Here is a 20,819-nt window from a genome sequence, read left to right on the forward strand (position 1 = left end):
TCATGAAATGTCTTGTTCTCAGCATCTGCCTGTGGATTCAGGAGAAAATAAATAAGGCTTTCGTTAGCTATGCTGAGAGTAGAGGAATAAAGCTCACCTACAATATCATGGTCCCTTATAATGTAATGCATTCTCAACCCTCTTGAGAGACTTGGAAAATGTTCAGATAAGGCAGAAAGACCAAAATAGATTCTAAAATACTTTAGTGCAATACATGTGAATACCTACAAACTTTTCCTCCAGAAATACTGGGGTGGATTTTTAATATGACAAACATGGACTCAAAGTGAGAGAGATGTACATTAGATAAAGGGAAGCAGCAGTGTTTCAATCTGGGGGATCTTATGTCAGAAATTATGTCATAATATAAACCCTGCCTGTGCTTTTCTTTTAGACAGTGTCTTGTGGTTGGCAAATGGTGTCTAATATTGATCATCTCATTGCATCTTTACCATTCAGTTATTTACATATGAAGAAACTGAGATTGAATGAGTTGGATACATTGAAAATACTAATAAGGGACTAAACTATAGCAAAAATATTAAATGCATGTTTTAATATTATCCCTCCCATAAAATTGCAGCCAACACATCAGTATCTGTTAGGATACATCCTTATTTCCCCCTCTAATTATGAAAGTAATATTAAATGGACCTGGAGGATATTATGTTAAGTGAAATAAGCCAGACACAGAAAGACAAATACTGCATGATCTCACTCATTTATGGAGTCTAAAAAGGGAAAAAAGAGGAATTAGATCAACAGTTAGGTTTACCAAATTACACTATATGCACATGTGAACGTAGCACTGCAAATTCCACCTTAATGTACACTTATAAAGAACTAATTTATAAAAACAACGAATAGATGGGGGAAGACCAATGAAGTAGAGGAGATGGAATGTGGTGGAGAGAGAAGAGGAAGAGAGAGGAGGTACTAGGAACTGAAATGGAACAAATTATATTCTGTGCATGTGTGATTATGTCAAAATGAACCCCACTATTAAATATAGCTTTAATGCATTAAGAAAACCCAAAAGTTGTTCTCATAGAATTAGAGAGTTAAAATAGTGATTACCAGAGGCTAGGGAAGGGAGAAGGTGGGGTGCTTGGATGGGCAGAAATTGATCCAATGGGCGCAGTTAGATAGAAGAATTAAATTCTATTGCCAGTAGGAGTGTTGATAACAGTTAACAAAAATGTATTATATATTTCAAAATAGCTAGGAATGTGAGTTTTGAATGTTCTCATTATAAAGAAATGAGAAATATTTGAGTTGATAGATATGCTGACTACCCTGGTTTGATCATTACATAATGTATACATGTATTGAAACATCATATTGAACCCCATGTGTAAAATTATTATGTGTCAAGTAAAAACAAAATAAAACTTAAAGTTAATGATACAACCCAGGTCATGGGTGGGAGTACGTACTTAAAATTCTTTGTAATTTACTGTATACATATAAAATTTTTCACAATAAAGTATCGAAGAAAATGACAAAAGCTTGTTATTTATTTATTTATTTATTTATACTAGGGGTTGAATCTGGGCATGTTTTACAACACTGAGCTACATACCTGGTCCTTTATATTTTTTATTTCAAGACAGGGTCTCACTAAGTTTCTTAGGCCCTCGCTAAGTTGCTGAGGCTAGCCTCACAGATGTGTACCACCATGTCCAGAAAAAAACCAGCATATTTAAAGATGTATTTAAAAATAATTATATTAGTAATGGATGTAAGAGGAACATTACCAACAAACTTTCACCCACATCCAGAATTTTGCATGGAACACTTTGGAAATATAGCAGGCATTTATTACATTTAGGCTTCTTTCGTTTAAGTAATTTCATGGCTCATTCTTGACCCTTTAACACTTGATTCTCTTTATTTTATTTTTTAATTACATGAAAGCGGAATGCATCACAATTCTTATTACACATATAGAACAATTTTTCATCCCTCTGTATATAAAATATGTTCGCATCAATTCGGGTCTTTATACATGTAAATTGGATAATGATGTCTATCACATTCCACCATCCTTGCAATCCCCTGCTCCCTTCCTTTCCCTCCCACCCCTCTACCCTATCTAGAATTCATCTATTCCTCCCATGCTCTCCCTCCCTACCCCACTATAAGGTCACTTTATTTTTGATTGTGCTAATTCTTGAACCATTGGAGAATATTTTAAGTAATTGTATCAAAAAGTGAACTTGGACATTATGCTTGGGGAATACTTTAATATCTGAGAGTTCATACCTTTATCTATGAATATCACTTTTCCTTGTTTAGGTATCAATATCACCTCTTCCAAATCTCTGCCTTTGCTTCATTTCATAGCATTACTATAAATTCAAGGCTCTATCTCTTACCATCTCTGATTATTTGAAAAAGAAAAATAAGACAATAACACTTTTAGAAAATAGAAATGAAGAAAAATATAAATCAAAATTCTAGCAACCACAGTTAATATGTTTAACATTTAAAAATATTTATTTTTCAGCATTTTACACAGTTGACATTTCATATACATAGGGGTTTTCATTCTGTGCTTTTCCCTATTCATTAAGTAACTCTTTATAAACATTTTGGTTCTTTATAAATATATTTCCACTGACAACTAAATGTTATCAAATGGTTTAGTAACATCTTCCTCAGTTTTGTCTGGTTGATTGTGCATGCTACAAATTATCTAAATGTTTGGATCCATGTATATTTTATCTTTAAAAAACTTGGTAATTTTTCAAGGCAGAACAAAAAGTTGCTTGCAAACAATATTTCCACTATAAATATTTGTATCTCTTAATCTTTGTTTCATGTCTCAATAGTTTTTGTTTCATGATTAATGTAAAATAATTATGATGGATTATGTTGACTTTTTTGGTTGACTCCAATGGGAATTCAGCTAGAGTTTACATCCATTTAATGTTTATTGTTTTTTAAGTTGCATGTCTTTTATCAGATATAATTGAATAGTCTTGTTTGGAGTTAACTTTCTTCTGGGACACTGGGGTATAGAATTTATTCCTCTAGATCCCTTGGTTTATCACTTATTCACTAACCATGTTAGAGCTTAGCCTAATTTCTCTCCTTTTTCCTGGTTATAGATCTTGGTTCCACAAAAATAAAGAGCTAAGAAAAGCTGGGTGCAGTAGTGCATGCCTGTAATCCCAGCTATTTGGGAAACCGAGGCAGGAGGATCCCAAGTTCAAAGCCAGTCTCAGCAATTTAGCAAGGCCCTAAGCAACTCAATGAGAACTGTCTCTAAATAAAATATAAAAAAGTGCTGGAGATGTGGCTCAGTGCTTAAGTACCTCTGGGTTCAATCCAGAAGAAGAAGGAAGAAAAAAAAAAGAATAGAAAAGTGAAACTTGTAAGCCAAAGATAAGATTATGTAATCAAATTGAGAGATCAGGACAGAATTATAGGATGTGGACTCTATGCCCTCACCTCTCAACACACAAAGCATTAATTGGTTTACTTAGTGCTTAAGGAGGGGCTATAAAGAGGCTCCCAGCCTGCCAATGACTTCTTTTACTGCTTTTACTTTCCTGAGCTGCAGTTACTTATGTTTAACCTGTTGTCAAGAACAGACCCTTGTTCTTGATTCTTGCCCCTGGAGTTTGGGGTTTTAATATAAATTGTGCCCTTGAGATATTTGGTCCTGGTTTGCTGCTTTCTGGGCCCTCCTCTTAGTCCCTGTATCCTCAAGGGCCTAATGCTTTTAACATAATGGGAACAAAGTACTCTTTGGGGTTAACCAGGTACCTGCTGGGAATATACCCATTCAGTCTTGGTCCCAGAGGCAGAATAGCAAATAGACAGCTTTTTAATTCAGGTTCCTCAGGTGTTAATTCAGCCCTGCCTTTTAAATCATGGTCCTCATTATAGAAGGTTCTGAAGTCTTCCCATATCAAAACATCTTCAAGGCTGGGCTGTAGCTCAGTGGTAGAGCCTGCCTTTCATGTGTGAGTCATGGGTTCAATTCTCAGCACCACATAAAAATAAACAAACAAACAAACAAACAAACAAACAAATAAATAAATAAATTCTGTCCATCTACAACTAAAAAAAATATTTATATAAATATCTCCACTCTGTAGCCTTCTTAGAGTTACTCCTATTTCCTGCTTCACAAACTTTTTGAGAAACGTCTAAGTTTTACTTCTTTCTCCTGAATACTTTTCATCTCACTGCAACTTACTTTTGTGTCAACATCATATAAATAAATATTGCTTTTAATAGTGCCTCAAAATGGGCTGAAATTAAAATGTCAAAGGGATATGGAAATAAGTGAATGGGAAAAGGCAGGCAAATAAAAATAAACTAGTGTGACAGTATTAAAAACACATAAAGAAAAACATGGGCAAATGTAACATACCTGACAAAGAAGAATGGTTAATAAAAATAAAATAATGTATATTTCTTTTTTAAACTCCTGGAACATAGAGACAATAATTAACTGCACAATCTTTCTGTTGTGTCAGAGTTTTTGCTGGTACTCCAAGTTGGATGTTAGATGTTCATATATTTTCAAAGGAACCAAGACACATCTTCACAGAAGTTGTTGAGTGGCTTACAATCTGGGCTGCTACACCTTGACCTTGCAATTTATTTCTGAATGGACAAATAAATAAATGAAGAAAAATAACAAATAAAAATATATAAAGGTTTCAAGGCAATTCAAGGATAGTCTGGCATTGCAATTTACCAGTGTCATCTAAATTGCCTGATCCTTCATAATTACACTTAGCCCTTCAACCTGAGCCCCTATTTCTGGGTAGAAAAGTATTAACAACAATCCTTTCATAACTTCCTGACTATGAGGGTGGCTGTGAAGATTACATGAGGGGTTGGGGTTGTGGCTCAGTGGTAGAGCACTTGCCTAGCATGTGTGAGGCCCTGGATTTGAATCTCAGTACCGCATATAAATAAAATAAAGGTCCATTTATAATATATATAAAAGATTACATGAAATTAGCTAATTATATATATATATATTTTAAGATTACATGAAATTAGCTCATCCAGCATTGGAAAGTGTTTCTCAAACTGAAGGATTCTTCAGGGTTAGGTGTTATTACCTTGATCTTTCAGGGTACACACTGTAGGAGGTTGTGTTAAGTTAAAGCCCTTTTTCTGTCATTGCTTCTCTCTTGCCTTTTCCTATTGGATAATTACTTCAATCTTAATCAGTGGTCACCATTGAGGAAGGGTTAGTAGTTTCTCCTTTTGGAAGCTGTTTATAGTCTCTTGTTGGGTAAGTTTCCAAGCCTAACTCTGAGGATGACCTGTCTTACAACATGGATTTATTTTCTGCAGTTCTGCCATGCTACCCAGCATTCACTACCCTGCAATAATGGGCTTATGATTTCCTGTATTGCTTTACTCCTAATGCTTCTAATAAGTTGTTTTCTAGCATGGAGTCATACACAAATTTCTTAAAGTCATTATATAGACCATGTTTAAAAAAAAATATATATATATATAAATTTTATAATATATAGCATATTTTTAATATACATAGGATTCAGCAGACCATGTTATGACGTCTGACTGACTATATCATGAATAAAACAGTTACTAAGCATCTATTGTATGGAGAGCTCTCTGTTAGGCTCAGAGAAGGTACAAAATATGTCAGAGTTCTTGTGCTCAAGAAGTGCATTTTTGTTAGGTGAGCAAACAGGAAAAGTTCATTTAGATTTAATTAATTGGCTAATTGGTTATTTGTAACTATCTTTTTAGGGCACTTTCTAAGATTCATTTTCTTTCTTTCTTAGCAAGATAGCTTTGCCACATAGATCAGTTTTTCCATGGGCATATGAAATTTCAAAACATGCTTCCTTTTGATTCACCCAGCATGTTTGTAACTTAGTTCAAACATGTACCAAGTTAAAACATGTAAAACTGTATTATTGTTACTACTTAAAGAATTGTAACACAGGGAGGTTTCAGAAGTTGTTTAAATTCTCATAGAATTTCTAGAATAGAGCTAGACTAAGAGGGAGAAGAATATAATGGTTATACATTTAGATTTCCAAGTTCTCAAATCCTAGCTTTTCCACTTACTTAAAAAACTATGTATATGGGAGTAAGTTCTATAATTACCAGTGCCTTGTTCCCTTATATATACATTGGGAATGATATTGTACCTGTTTCATAGGGTTATTGTGAGGAATAAGTTAGAATACACACTCCATAATTATCATCATCATCAAAGTTATTTCTGGCCTAAAAGAAGTTCTTAGCAATTATTAAACATCAATTTATTAATGTGATTGGAGATTTCTGGTACAAAGTGAAATTTTTTCTGTTTCTTTAATAAACATATTGTTTTTTGAATTATGAAAATTATATGAAAAACATAAATATGTAAGATGAAGTAAATTCTCTTAAAGTAATAAACAGTTTTATTTAAAGTAATAAACATCTGCTGCTTTCTTTTTCAAATTATATGGAAAGCTCAGACATATTTATGTAAGAGAAAGTAAATTTGTATAAAAGTTATTTTTAAAGGCTTCATATTCTAATGTTAGAATAAATTTTTTAATGAATAATTTTTGGCTTGCTTTAAATTATTTTTTTGGATATATTTGTAAAAATAGAATGGGTGAGAAAATTTGAACATTTGTGAACAATTTTGATAAATTTTGCCAAATTGATTTTGGTATGTTGGTGGCAATTTACAAACCCACCAGCTGTGTATATTAAAGACTGTCAATCTTAGGGTGATATAAAAAGTCAGGAACATTTTATTTTTTTGTTCTCACTTGTTTTCTAGGCAATAGGAAATTTCATTGTAATTTTAACATGTATATTTTGAGGCTGACAATTTTTTTTATTTTACTGGCAACTTTTTTCCCCTAGTGAGTGGTGAATGCAGATTACAACCAGGTCTATCGAGAGTCAAAACTTCTTTTATCTTGCCTTTGTCTTTTAGCAATATGTTTTTAGGCATAATATAAGTACTCATTTAAAAATGCAAGATGAACAAATGAACCATAAAGACTTTCTAATATCATTAAAATGTGTAATATTAATTTTATTACTATATTATATTTCTGTATTTTTATATTTCCATCGTTTGCTAAATAGTGTTTTGCTTTTAAGATTATTTCCTTTGAGTAGAATTTCAAAAGTAATACAAAGGACACAATTATCTTAAAATTTTATTTTAATAGTATCTTATTTTAATTTTTAACTTAAGATATAATAAATGCACATGATTAAAAATTCAAATAAAATGAAAAATATAAACAATGAAAAATAATACTCCTGTACTTGGATTTTCCAAGTTCCTTTCCTTCCCACCAGAAGCAGCCAGTAATATCAGTTTCTTGGAAATACTGGCTGATAATGTTTTTCTGATAATTGGGCTTTTTAATTTAGCTGAGGTGGTACTTATTTCTAGTAATTTTTATTACTTAAAAAAAATTCAGCGTTGATGAACTCAATAGCTATATCTCTTTCAAGAAGTCTTGGATTTATAATTTAAACTGAAGGACTTCCTGCTGTCACACAGCTTGAGTATTTATAGACAGCCTACTCCAGGTCAGATTCCCTGAGGAATCTCAACTTTTCTCAAATTGTTCTCCAGATTTCAGGCCTTTGTTCCTGCACAAGTAAGGATTTTGAAGGAAGAGGACCAGAGTTGAAAGGAACAAAATAAGGAAGCAAACATAAAGCTGCTGAAGGAGGAGAAAGAGGGGAAGGAGCAATGGGGCAACCAGGACAGAGACCTAGGAAAACAGAAGGAAAAGTGCTTTCTTCTCACCATCTCTGGCTGCTGGGTTAATGTTTGCGAAGAGGTCCGGAGAGATCCTCTCTGAATGGAATTGCGCCTGTAGCCACTTCTGTTTTCGTGACAACACTTCTATTCTATGGCTTTGTTGCTGAGGATATATCTAGTCTCACCTCTGGGGCTTCCTCTGATGTCCACCAGATTGGAGATCCAAGATGGAACATTTTCTACTGCTCTCTAGGTCATCGAAGAGCCTTTCCCTAGTTCTTTTCCTGTGTGCTCCAAGAATTTCATGTTTTTTTTTCTTCTTCTTTTTTTTAACCCCCATCTCAAATGGCTTTCAATGATCTCAAGGGGAATTGAACTCAACCTGTGGAACAAAAATGCTCAGTCCCGTTTTAAAATTTATTTTTAATTGGCAAGCAATAATTGTGTACATTTATGAAGTGCAATATGATATTTTGATTTCTGTATACAATATGAAAAAAACTCAGTTAACATGTCCATTACTTCACTAATTTATCATTTTGTGTGTGTGTGTGTGTGTGTGTGTGTGTGTGTGTGTGTGTGTGTGTGGTGAGAACACTAAACATCTATTTTAGTAATTATGAAATATACAAATGTTATTGTTAATTGTGGTAACCATGTAGGGCAATAAATCACTGAAACATATTTCTCCAATCTGAGATGCCGAATCTTTGATCAACTTCTTCCCTTTCTCCATCTCTCCTTCTTCCTCTCCATCTCAGTTAACACCTTTCTACTGTTTCAATGATATTGATTTCTTTAGATCATACAGTATTTGTTTTTCTATGCCTAACATATTTTACTTGGAATGATGTCACCTGTTCCATCCATCGTATCTCAAATGACAGAACTTCCTTAATTTTTAAGGCTATATAGTATTGCTTTGTGAAAATAGACCACCCTTTCTTTCTCCATTAATCTCTTGATAGACACTTAGGTTGCTTCCATATCTTGGCTATTGTGAATGATGTGAAATGAACACAGGAGTGCAGATGCCTCTTTGACATTCCAATTTCAGTTTCTTTGTATATATTTCCAGAAGTAGGATTGCTGGGTCATGTGGCAATTCTATTTTTAGTTGTTTGAGGAATCTCCATATTATTTTTCAAGATGGCTGTGCTAATTTGCATCCCTACCAGTGATGTGCGAGAGTCCCCTTTTCTCCACAACCTCTCTCATACTTTTCTTATTCACATTTATGATGATAGCCATTTTAACATATGAGAGGTGTCTCATTGTAGTTTTAATTCACATTTCCCTGATGATTAGAGATGCTGAGCAATTTTTCATATATCTATTGTCCAGTCATATCTCTTCTTTTCAGTAATGTCTGTTTAGATCTTTTACTCACTTTAAAATTGTGTGGCTTTTTTAACTATCAAATTGTTTGGATTTCTTAAACATTTTGAGTATTAACTTATTATCAGATGCATGGTTTGCAAATATCTTTTACCAATTGGTATGTCATTTCTTTACTTTATTGATTCCTTTGTTGTGCAGAACATAAGTTTATGTAAACCTGTTCATCCATTTTTGCTTTTGGTACCTGTGCTTTTAAAGACCTAACCAATAAATCCTTGTCTGAATCAATGTCATGGAGCTTTTCCTTATTTTTCCTCAAGTAGTTTTATTTTTAGGTCTTAAGTTTAAGATTTTTATTCATTTTGAATTGATTTTTGTATATGGTGTAAGATTTCATTCTTCTGAAATGTGGGCACCCAGTTTTCTCAGCACCATTTATAGAAGATGTGTCCTTTCCCCCATTTGTGTGCTGGCACTCTTCTAAACTCACTATTGTGTTCCATTGGTCACTGTGTCTGTTTTTATGCCAGTACTTTGCAGTTTTGTTGAAGGTTTAGAAACAGGTTTCTCTCGTTCTATGTTAATCTCGGAGTGTCTGCTCCTCTCCTTCAACACACCTTTTCAGCCTCTTCAGGGACCACATTTTTGTTTATTGGAATCCATGAATCTAAGAATAATTTTCCAAATGACATAAAAATGTGAGTGATGATGCTAGTGGACTGATATGTATGACATTGACAGTCAGGGATAAGAATTTCCCTGGATATTCTGATATAGTGCTTGCTCTAATCTTTAAAATTGTTGCTTCCTCGCCCATTTTTTGAGAAAAACACCAAAAGAAGAACAAGATTAGATAACTTACACAATGCAGGCAAGATCTATCATAAAATTACAGTAATTAATGTGATATGGCCTTGGCATAAGACTAAATGAAAAGATCAATGAAAAAGACTGTCAAAAGGTAAATCTCATCTGTAAGGACATTTGATTTATGGCTAAGAGAGGCAGTGTGGGAGAAAGGTAGTCTTTCTAGTAAGAGGTTTGGGTAGTTTAGTAAGTCAGTGGAGAAAAATGAATCTTGATCCTTTTCTTATATACAAAGTCATTTCAAGACTAAATATGAATGAAGGGAAGGGAGGGGGAATGGGAATAGGAAAGACAGTAAGTAGAATGAATTGAACATTTCTAATCTATGTGCATATATGAATATATAACCAATATAATCCTAATCATGTACAACCAGAAGAATGAGAAGTTCTACTCCATGTATGCATAATATGTCAAAATACATTCTACCATTCTACTATCAGGCATAACTAATAAGAACAAATAAAAAAGTATTAAAAAAGACTAAATGTGAAAGCTAAAAATTATAAACTTCTGGATGACAGCATAGAAGAATATATTCATGATCTTTGGGTAGACAAGAATTTCATAAAAAACTAAAACTTAAAAAACTAAACATAAAGGAAAAGATCAAAAAGCAAGAGTATTTTTTAGCTTAAACCTTTTTTCCCCCCTCATGAAGTTGTTGGGTTGTAGAGTAAGTGTATGCTTAGTTTTATTAAAACAAATCCACCCCGTTGCTTTCATAAATGGTTGCACATTTTCTGTCCTCCCAGCAGTGTATGAGAATTCAGGGCTTCTGCATTCTCATCAGCACTTGGTATTGACAGTGTTATTAATTTAACCATTCTGATTTGTCTGTCATTGCAAGTTCTTGTGATTTTAATTTGCATTTATGTGATAACTAATGCTATTGAACATCTTTTCACATGCATTTTGGGTTTGCAGGTCACTTTCTTTAAGAAATACCTTTCTTTAAGAAGTGTTTGTTCAAATACTTTTACTGTTTTTATTTGGGTTGTTTGTTATATAATCTCTTCAAAAAAGTTCTTCATATATCCTGGGTTCAAGTCTTTTCTTGAACATATGTAGAGCAAATATTTCCACCCAGTCCATAGCTTGCCTTTTCATCTTCTTAATGGTATCTTTGGAAGAATAGAATTAAAATAATGTAATGAACTTATATTTATATGTTATCCTTTTTGTTTTCTGTTAGAGAAAGCTTTGCCAAATATAAGGTTGCAAAGATTTTTGTACTGTTCTTTTTCCTAGAAACTTTATAGTTTTAACTTTCATATTATGCCTAAGAGTGATTTCAAATTCATTTTTCTGTGATATAAAGTAAGAACTGCAATTTAGCTATTTCCATACTCTTTATCGATGAATTTATTCTTCATTAATTTACTCTCTGAATTATTTTTAATAAAAAATTAATTGACTACATATTTTTGTATATATTTTTGATATCTATTCTGTTTATTGGTGTTTATATCTATGCCAATATTATACTGTCTTAATTTTGTTGATTTATAATAAATCTAAAATGTAAGTCTTCCAACCTTCACCATTTGTGAGTTGTTTCTAAATTTGTTTTAGCTGTTCTAGGGTCTTTGCATTACATATAAATTTTGGAATTAGCTTTGCAATAATTTTCTTTCCCTTCCTTCCTTCCTTTGCTTTCTTTTCTGGAAGTACAAGGGATGAACCCAGGGATGCTCTATTACTGAACTACAGCCCCAGCCCTTTTTGTTTTGAGATAGTCTTGCTAATTTGCCAAGGTTGGCATTGAATTTGCCATCTTCCTGCCTCAGCTTCCTGAATTGTTGGGATTACAGGTATGGGCCACTGGATCCAGCTTTAACATTGCAAATTTCCATAAACAAAATATCCTGTTTCAGTATTGATTTGGATCGTATCCACTATATAGACCACCTGGGAAAACCTAACATTTTAGTAATATTAAGTTTTCCAAGACAGAAGTATAACTTCTCTCCACAATTTATATCTTCTGTAATTTCTCTGAGCAATGTTTTCTAATATTCAAGGTAGGGATGCATATATTTTTATTAAATTTATCCCTGAGTATTTCATATATATATGTGTGCCCTTTTAAGTAATATGTTTATAAATTGAATTTTTCAGTTTTTCATAGATATTATGTGAAATCCAGTTAATTTTGCATTAATTCTATATCTTATTCACTAAATTCACTTATTAGTGCATTACTTTAGTATTTTGCATATACAATTGTGTTGCCTGCAAAGGATAACTATTTTACTTTTTTCTTTCTAATCTGTGTGATTTTTTTCTCGTCTTTTTTCCCCTAACTACAGCCTCCCATATAATGTTGAATGGGAGTGGTGAGAATGAGTATCTTTGCTTTAATTTTGATTTTAGGTGAAAAGGCCTTGGTTTTTTACCTTGTGTATAGTGTCAAATGTATGCTTTATATAGATGCTCTTTATCATCTTGAGAAGCTCTCTATTATTTCCAGTACACTGAGAGTTATTTTTTAAAAATCTTGAATGTTAGCAAAATTTTAAATGTTGATTTTTGTTTTATGTTTGTTTGCCTCTGTTGAGTGAGATATATGGTTTTTCTCATTTTTTTGTTAATATACTGAATTATATTGACTCATTTTTGCAAGATAAAATATGCTAGATATGCTGAATTATTGCCAGGTAAACTATCTTGCATTCTTGAGATAAGCCCCACTTACTCCCAATCCATTACTCTTTAATATATTACTGAATTTGATTTTCTAATAATTTGTTAAGGATTTTTATATATCTGTTCATGAAAGTTATTGGTCTGGGTTTTCCTATCTTATAATGTCTTTATAAGGTAGTTTGGGATGTGTTTTTTTTTAAATTTCCATTTTCTAAAAGTTTGTAAAGAATTGTTATTTCTTTCCTAAAGGTTTGATAGAATCTACCAGTAAAGCCTTGATCCAATTTCATTTTTCACCCCATTGTCACTGTTGTGTTCCAAGATTTTATCAACTTTTCTCTTAGCTAATATCACTTCCTTCTTCTTCTGCTAGAATATTATGAAGCCAGGTACGATGGTGTACACCTGTAATCCCAGCCACTGAGGAGGCTGAGGCAGGAGGACTGTGAGTTCAAATCTAGCCTCAGCAAAAGCAAGATGCAGAAGCAACTTAGTGAGATCCTGCCTCTTACTAAAATACAAAATAGGACTGGGGATGTCTTCAGCAGTTGAGTGCCCCTGAGTTCAATCCCCAGTACCCTCCTGCAAAAAAAGAGAATATTGTGAAAGAAATCTATGAAAGCATTGATGTGCAGATGTCACTGCTCTACTTAGAACAATGTCCTTGTTTGTTGGGTGTCGCCTTCACCTCTTATTTAACTCCTGCTGCTCTCAGAAGAGCACTCACGCTTCCCACAATCTGTGTCCAGCTTTTCTCTAAACTGCCCTCCTCTCCACTGCTTCCTCCACATTGCCCTCTTAGATGTTCATCGAGAATTCTGTGCTCTATGAGTTTGGTGTTCTTTTTAATGCCAGTGAGTATTCTGGAGCATTCTATTTCGGCGGCTCAACTTTTCTCTCAAATGGTGCCTTATTTTCGAAGGCTTCTCTAATCCCCACAGGCATGATTATGTAAAAATCCAGTTAATTTTGTATTGACTTTGTATCTTATTACTCTGCTTAATTTTCTTTTTTTTCCTCTTTTTTAAAAAATTTTTATTGTAATTTTTTTTTATTTTTTTGTTCTTTTTTTATTGATTGTTCAAAACATTACAGAGCTCATGATATATCATCTTTCATACATTTGACTCAATTGAGTTTTGAACTCCCATTTTTACCCCAAATACAGATTGCAGAATCACATCTGTTACATACTCACATTTTTACATAATGACATATTAGTGACTGTTGTATTCTGCTACCTTTCCTATCCCCTACTATCCCCCCTCCCCTCCCCTCCCCTCCCATCTTCCCTCTCTATCTCCTCTGCTATTGTTCAATTCTCTCCCTTTTTTCCCCTCCCCCTTGCCCCTCATAACCTCTTATAATTTTGTGTATCATTGAAGGTCTCCTACCATTTCCATATTCTTTCCCTTCTCTCTCCCTTTCTCTCCCCCCATTCGTCTTTGTTTACTGTTAGTCTTTTCCTCATGCTCTTCCCTCCTGTTCTGTTCTTAGTTGCTCACTTTATATCAAAGAAGACATTTGGCATTTGGTTTTTAGGGCTTGGCTAGCTTCACTTAGCATAATCTGCTCTAATGCCATCCATTTCCCTGCAAATTCTATGATTTTGTCATTTCTTAGTGCTGCATAGTACTCCATTGTGTATAGATGCCACATTTTTTTTATCCATTCATCTACTGAAGGGCATCTAGGTTGGTTCCACAGTCTAGCTATTGTGAATTGTGCCGCTATAATCATTGATGTGGCCATATCCCTATAGTGCGCTCTTTTAAGGTCCTCAGGGAATAGTCCGAGAAGGGCGATAGCTGGGTCAAATGGTGGATCTATTCCCAGCTTTCCCAGGAATCTCCATACTGCTTTCCAAATTGGCCTCACCATTTTGCAGTCCCACCAGCAGTGTACAAGTGTACCCTTTTCTCCACATCCTTCTCCAACACTTATTGTTGTTTGACTTCATAATGGCTGCCAATCTTACTGGAGTGAGATGGTATCTTAGGGTGGTTTTGATTTGCATTTCTCTGATTGCTAGAGATGGTGAGCATTTTTTCATGTACTTGTTGATTGATTGTATGTCATCCTCTGAGAAGTGTCTGTTCAGGTCCTTGGCCCATTTGTTGATTGGGTTATTTGTTATCTTATTGTCTAATTTTTTGAGTTCTTTATATACTCTGGATATTAGGGCTCTATCTGAAGTGTGAGGAGTAAAGATTTGTTCCCATGATGTAGGCTCCCTATTTACCTCTCTTATTGTTTCTTTTGCTGAGAAAAAACTTTTTAGTTTGAGTAAGTCCCATTTGTTGATTCTAGATGTTAACTCTTGTGCTATGGGTGTCCTATTGAGGAATTTGGGGCCCGACCCCACAGTATGTAGGTCATAGCCAACTTTTTCTTGTATCAGATGCCATGTCTCTGATTTGATTTCAAGCTCCTTGATCCATTTTGAGTTAACTTTTGTTCATGGCGAGAGAAAGGGATTCAGTTTCTTTTTGTTGCATGGGATTTCCAGTTTTCCCAGCACCATTTGTTGAAGATCCTATCCTTCCTCCATTGCATGCTTTTAGCCCCTTTATCAAATATAAGAAAGTTGTAGTTTTGTGGGTTGGTTTCTGTGTCCTCTATTCTGTACCATTGGTCCACCCGCCTGTTTTGGTACCAGTACCATGCTATTTTTGTTACTATTACTCTGTAGTATAGTTTGAAGTCTGGTATCGCTATACCATCTGATTCACACTTCCTGCTTAGCATTGTTTTTGCTATTCTGGGTCTTTTATTTTTCCATATGAATTTCATGATTGCTTTCTCTATTTCTATAAGAAATGCCGTTGAGATTTTGATTGGCATTGCATTAAACCTATAGAGAACTTTTGGTAATATCACCATTTTGATGATGTTAGTTCTGCCTATCCATGAACAGGGTATATTTTTCCATCTTCTAAGATCTTCTTCAGTTTCTCTCTTTAGAGTTCTGTAGTTTTCATTGTATAAGTCTTTCACCTCTTTTGTTAGGTTAATTCCCAAGTATTTTATTATTTTTGAGGATATTGTGAATGGGGTGGTTGTCCTCATTTCCATTTCAGAGGATTTGTCGCTGATATATAGGAATGCCTTTGATTTATGCGTGTTGATTTTATATCCTGCCACTTTGCTGAATTCATTTATTAGCTCTAATAGTTTCTTTATAGACCCTTTTGGGTCTGCTAGGTATAGAATCATGTCATCTGCAAATAGTGATAATTTAAGTTCTTCTTTTCCTATTTTTATGCCTTTAATTTCTTTCGTCTGTCTAATTGCTCTGGCCAGTGTTTCAAGAACTATGTTGAAAAGAAGTGGTGAGAGAGGGCATCCCTGTCTTATTCCAGATTTTAGAGGGAATGCTTTCAATTTTTCTCCATTCAGAATGATGCTAGCCTGAGGCTTAGCATAGATTGCTTTTACAATGTTGAGGTATGTTCCTGTAATCCCTAGTTTTTCGAGAGTTTTGAACATAAAGGGATGCTGTACTTTGTCGAATGCTTTTTCTGCATCTATCAAGATGATCATATGGTTGTTATTTTTAAGTCTATTGATGTGGTGAATAACATTTATTGATTTCCGTATATTGAACCAGCCTTGCATCCCAGGAATGAATCCTACTTGATCATGGTGCACAATTTTTTTGATATGTTTTTGTATCCATTTCGCCAGAATTTTATTGAGGACTTTTGCATCTAGGTTCATTAGAGATATTGGTCTGTAGTTTTCTTTCTTTGAAGTGTCTTTGTCTGGTTTCGGAATCAGGGTGATGTTGGCCTCGTAGAATGAATTTGGAAGTTCTCCCTCTTTTTCTATTTCCTGAAATAGCTTGAAAAGTATTGGTATTAGTTCCTCTTTAAAGGTTTTGTAAAACTCTGCTGTATACCCATTCGGTTCTGGGCTTTTCTTAGATGGTAATCTTTTGATGGTTTCTTCTATTTCCTCAATTGATATTGGTCTGTTTAGGTTGTCTATATCCTCCTGACTCAACCTGGGCAGATTATATGACTTAAGAAATTTATCGATGTCTTCACTATCTTCTATTTTATTGGAGTATAAGGATTCAAAATAATTTCTGATTATCTTCTGTATTTCTGAAGCGTCTGTTGTGATATTGCCTTTTTCATCCCGTATGCTAGTAATTTGAGTTCTCTCTCTTCTTCTCTTCGTTAGCATGGCTAAGGGTCTGTCGATTTTATTATTTTTTTTGAAGAACCAACTTTTAGTTTTGTCAATTTTTTCAATTGTTGTTTCGATTTCATTAATTTCAGCTCTGATTTTAATTATTTCTTGCTTTCTACTTCTTTTGCTGTTGTTTTGCTCTTTTTTTCTAGGATTTTGAGATGAATTATGAGATCATTTATTTGTTGTTTTTTTTCTTTTTTTAAGGAATGAACTCCAAGCAATGAATTTTCCTCTTAGAACTGCTTTCAATGTGTCCCATATATTCCGATATGTTGTGTCTGTGTTTTCATTTAACTCTAAGAATTTTTCAATTTTCTCCTTGATGTCTTCTAAAACCCACTGATCATTCAGTAACTTATTGTTCATTCTCCAAGTGATGCATGATGATTTTTCCTTCCTTCTTTTATTGTTGATTTTCAGTTTCATTCCATTGTGATCAGATAAGATGCATGGTATTATCTCTACTCCTTTATATTGTCTAAGAGTTGCCCTGTGACATAATATATGATCTATTTTTTGAGAAGGATCCATGTGCTGCTGAGAAAAAAGTGTAACTGCTTGATGTTGGGTGGTATATTCTATATATGTCAATTAAGTCTAGGTTGTTAATTGTGTTATTGAGTTCTATAGTTTCCTTATTCAACTTTTTTTGGAAGATCTGTTCAGTGGTGAGAGAGGTGTGTTTTTTTTTTTTTAAAGAGAGAGTGAGAGACAGAGGGGGACAGAGAGAGAGAGAGAGAGAGAATTTTAACATTTATTTATTTTTTTCTTAGTTCTTGGCGGACACAACATTTTTGTTGGTATGTGGTGCTGCTGAGGATCGAACCCGGGCCGCACGCATGCTAGGCGAGCGCACTACCGCTTGAGCCACATCCCCAGCCCCAAGAGAGAGGTGTGTTGAAGTCTCCCATGATTATTGTATGGTGGTCTATTAGACTCTTGAACTTGAGAAGAGTTTGCTTGATGAACATAGCAGCACCGTTGTTTGGGGCATATATATTTATGATTGTTATGTCTTGTTGGTGTATGGTTCCCTTGAGCAGTATGTAGTGTCCCTCTTTATCCCTTTTGATTAACTTTGGCTTGAAATCTATGAGTATGGACACTCCTGCTTTTTTCCGCAGTCCATATGAGTGATATGATTTTTCCCAAGCTTTCACCTTCAGTCTATGTATGTCTTTTCCTATCAAATGCGTCTCCTGTAGGCAGCATATTTTTTGGTCTTGTTTTGTGATCCATTCAACTAGCCTGTGTCTCTTAATTGGTGAGTTTAAGCCATTAACATTTAGGGTTATTATTGAGATATGGTTTGTTCTTCCAGTCATATTTGTTTATTAATGTTACTAAACCTGATTTGTTTTCCTCTTTGATTATTTTCCCCCCTTTACTGTCCTACCTCCCACTGTTGGTTTTCATTGTTATTTCCATTTCCTCTTCCTGTAATGTTTTGCCAACGATTTTTTGAAGAAATGATTTTCTAGCTGCACATTCTTTTAACTTTTGTTTATTGTGGAAGGTTTTAATTTCATCTTCCATCCTGAAGCTTAATTTCGCCGGATACACGATTCTTGGTTGGAACCCATTTTCTTTCAGTGTTTGAAATATGTTATTCCAGGATCTTCTAGCTTTCAGAGTCTGTGTTGAAAGATCAGCTGTTATCCTGATTGGTTTACCCCTAAATGTAATCTGCTTCCTTTCTCTTGTAGCTTTTAAAATTCTCTCCTTATTCTGTATGTTGGGTATCTTCATTATAATGTGTCTAGGTGTGGACCTCTTATGATTTTGCACATTCGGCATCCTGTAGGCTTCTAGGATTTGGGATTCTGTCTCATTCCTCACATCTGGGAAGTTATCTCGTATTATTTCATTGAATAGATTGTTTATTCCTTTGGTTTTGACCTCTATGCCTTCCTGTATCCCAATGACTCTTAAGTTTGGTCACTTTATGTTATCCCATATTTCTTGGATGTTCTGCTCATGGTTTCTTAACAGTCTTGCTGAGCTGTCTATGTTCTTTTCAAGTTGAAATACTTTGTCTTCATTGTCTGATGTTCTATCTTCTAAGTGTTCTACTCTGCTGGTAGTATTCTCAATTGAGTTTTTAAGTTGGTTTATTGCTTCCTGCATTTCTAGGATTTCTATTTTTTTTATTACCTCTATCTCCCTGTGTAATTGATCTTTTGCTTCTTGGATTTGTTTATGTAATTCATTGTCAAAGTGATCTTTCATTGTCTGATTTTGCTGTATCATGTCTTCCTTGAGACTCCAGATCATCTGAAGCATGTATATCCTGAATTCTTTATCTGACATTCCATCTGTTGCAGCTATTTCCTCTTCTAGAGTTGAGTTGACCTGCATTGCTTGTGGTCCTTTCTTTCCTTGTCTTTTCCTACTGCTCGCGTTTCTTTCTGCTTGGTGAAACTGTTGTGTTTTTGAAATTTTCCCTCTGTTTATTATTTATTATCTCCCTTGCAGGGCAGTTAGTGGCTGTGATCCTCCTCCAATTGGGGTGATCTGTCTACCACGCTGGCGGGCCGCTAGGTCTTCTCTACCAGTCGGTCGCAGGTCAGCCCACCCTGCGGGCGTGGGTGGCGGCTCTGCTCTGCCCCTACTCCAATTGTGGTGACGTGTCTACCACGCTGGCAGGCCTCTGGGCCTGTTCCGCTGGTGGGTCGCAGGTCTGCCTACCTTGCAGGTGCGGGGGAAGGGGGCGGCTCCGACCCTCCGCAGGCCGCTGGGCCTGATCTGCCGATGGTCACAGTTCCGCCTACCTTGCAGGCACCGGGGGAGGGGGTGGGCCTGCCCCTCAGCAGGCCGCTGGATCTGTTCTGCTGGTGGGTGGCAGGTCCGCCTACCCTGCAGGCGTGTGGGGCAGCTCTGACACTCCACAGGTTGCTGGGCTTTACCTGCCGGTGGGTCGCAAGTCCGCCTACCTTGCAGGTGTGGGGGCGGGGGGTGAGGGGGCGGCTCCGCCCCTCAGCAGGCCGCTGGGCCTGATCTGCCAGTGGTCACAGTTCCACCTACCTTGCAGGCACAGGGGGAGGGGGCGGGCCTGCCCCTCAGCAGGCCGCTGGACCTGTTCTGCTGGTGGGTCGCAGGTCCACCTACCCTGCAGGCGTGTGGAGCAACTCTGCCACTCCGCAGGTTGCTGGGCCTGATCTGCCTGTGGGTCGCAGGTCCGCCTGCCTTGTAGGTGCGGGGGGAGGGGGCGGCTCCGCCCCTCAGCAGGCCACTGGGCCTGATCTGCCAGTGGTCACAGTTCCGCCTACCTTGCAGGCACGGGGGAGGGGGCGGGTCTGCCCCTCAGCAGGCCGCTGGATCTGTTCTTCTGGTGGGTCGCAGGTCCGCCTACCCTGCAGGTGCGTGGGGTAGCTCTGTCACTCCGCAGGTTGCTGGGCCTGACCTGGCGGTGGGTCGCAGGTCCGCCTACCTTCTCTGCTTAATTTTCCACAAGGTGTTTCTTCAAGGCATGGCCATAGATCCTTTCATGTATTTCTGCTTTGCTGATGGTGGTGCTTTGTCCTAGTTTAATGTATATCTTCTTCATGACCCAGTTAAATCTCTTTATTTCTTTCTATGACCTTAAAAGGAACTCAGAAAAAAAAATTTGACGTCTATTATTGATGCAAGTCAAGGATTAGACTTATTGCAATCTCTTTATGTTTTATACAATTTCTGACTGTAGAGGAAGGTGTTAAGAATTTTAGTCTTGTGGTTCACATGACTGGTCCACATTTAGTATCTCTGTTCTAGACCTTTCTTTATTTTTCTGAGCCTTAAGTCCTGTTACAGTTACCTGTCCATGTTAGTCCTCTTTGTATTGCTTTTGTTGCTGTCCTGCCTGTTCCTTCCTTCTCCACTGGGTTTCTGGACTGGTGTTTTGCTACATCATTATACCTCTCTTTCTCTAAGAGTTGTAATAGCATCATCTGTCAAAACATTCACTATTACCAAGCATATCTTCTTGATCAGCAAACTGAGCATTTCATATTAATGTTTGTTATCTTGCCTCTACCTGAAATGA

At 35.8% G+C, this 20,819-nt stretch overlaps 1 long non-coding RNA gene across 1 annotated transcript in view; it reads left to right on the forward strand.

Annotated features, from left to right (window-relative positions):
* LOC120889640 (uncharacterized) overlaps positions 1 to 9,367 on the forward strand; it is a 31,121-nt gene extending 21,754 nt beyond the window's left edge. Inside the window, exon 2 of the long non-coding RNA XR_005733647.2 lies at positions 7,607 to 9,367. This is a non-coding gene — a long non-coding RNA (uncharacterized LOC120889640). The remainder of the gene's footprint in view (positions 1 to 7,606) is intronic.
* Positions 9,368 to 20,819: the final 11,452 nt, after the last annotated feature.

Source organism: Ictidomys tridecemlineatus, chromosome 4 (assembly GCF_052094955.1).
Source record: "Ictidomys tridecemlineatus isolate mIctTri1 chromosome 4, mIctTri1.hap1, whole genome shotgun sequence".
Lineage (NCBI taxonomy): Eukaryota > Metazoa > Chordata > Mammalia > Rodentia > Sciuridae > Ictidomys > Ictidomys tridecemlineatus.